The 1,517-nt window shown below is 31.6% G+C and overlaps 1 protein-coding gene across 1 annotated transcript in view; it reads right to left on the bottom strand.

The window, feature by feature from the left end:
* LOC107653105 (E3 ubiquitin-protein ligase TRIM39-like) overlaps positions 1-1,517 on the bottom strand; it is a 6,337-nt gene that overhangs the window by 3,468 nt on the left and 1,352 nt on the right. The gene's annotated exons all lie outside the window — the stretch shown is intronic.

Raw genomic sequence — 1,517 nt, forward strand, 5'->3', positions numbered from 1 at the left:
TTTAGCAAATGGCTGCAATATAACAAAGAGTGAAAAATTTAAGGGGGTCTGAATACTTTCCGTACCCACTGTATATACGTTTTTTTTTATATGTATATATAGATGTATGTATATATTTATTAACAAGACTCATTCAATTTTGCACTCAAAACTATACCAAATTGCATGCTAGAACTCAAGATGGCCAAAGTTTGTATGATTAATCAGCAGATACAGTCGTGGTCAGAATTATTGGCACCCTTGGTAAATATGATCAAAGGAGGCTGTGAAAATAAATCTGCATTGTTAATCATTTTGATCTTTTATTTTAAAAGGGGGGAAATATCATGATGACATAAATGTTTTTCTCTAATACACATTGGCCACAATTAACGGCCCCCTTTTATGCAATACTTTTTGAAACCTCCATTTGCCAGTTTAACAGCAATACATTTTCTCCTATAGTGCCTGATGAGATTAGAGAACACCTGACAAGAGATCAGAGACCATTCCTTCATCCAGAATCTCTCCAGACCCTCCAGATTCACAGCTCTATGATGGTGCTTCTCCTCTTCAGTTCACCACACTCATTTTCTATAGGGTTCAGCTCAGGGAACTGGAATGGCCATAGCAGAAGCTTGGTTTTATGCTCAGTGACCCATTTTTGTGTTGTTTTTGAAGTTTGTTTTTAGATTATTGTACAGTTGGAAGATCCAAACATGGCCCATTATAAGATTTCTAACAGAGTCAGTCACTTTTTGATTTTTTTATCTGTTGGTATCTGAAAGAATTGTTTTTGGATGAGAGTATTTTCTTTTCTTGATTTTTTTTCTTCTTGAAACCCTCCCAAACAACACGTGGTGTAAGTGCTGTTTGATTTATTTATATATGTTTTTAAGGTTTTCTGACCCCGAGACTCAACTATTTTCTGCAGTTCTCCATCCATTTTAAATTCTTATCCAATGAAAGGTATTTGTTTTTATGTGATATGTGAACTTTTTAAATTAAAGATCAAAATGATTAATGCAGATTTATTTTCACAGCCTTCTTTGATCATATTTACCAAGGGTGCCAATAATTCTGACCACGACTGTATATCGGTCTACCACTAAAAGTCATGATTATCTCAAAAAACTCAGTGGCAAAATATCGGCCAATTTACCGGTCAATTGCTATGACATTTATTTACATTTATTCATTTTGCAGATGATTTATCACACAATATTTACTCAAAATTCACTAAATAATAAAAATGTAATATCAAAATATCAACTATATATTACTAGTGCTGTCAAACGATTAATCGCATCCAAAAAAAGTTTTGTTTACATAATGTGTGTACTGTGTATATTTATTATGTATATATAAATACACACACACATACAGCATATATTTTGAAAATATTTACATGTATATATTTATATTCATACATTTTTTATTATATATAAATATATTTAATATATAAACGCAACATATTTTTCTTAAAGGGGTCATATGATGCGATTTCAAGTTTTCCTTTCTCTTTGGAGTGTTACAAG

Source organism: Sinocyclocheilus anshuiensis, unplaced genomic scaffold (assembly GCF_001515605.1).
Source record: "Sinocyclocheilus anshuiensis isolate Anshui unplaced genomic scaffold, SAMN03320099.WGS_v1.1 scaffold1328, whole genome shotgun sequence".
Lineage (NCBI taxonomy): Eukaryota > Metazoa > Chordata > Actinopteri > Cypriniformes > Cyprinidae > Sinocyclocheilus > Sinocyclocheilus anshuiensis.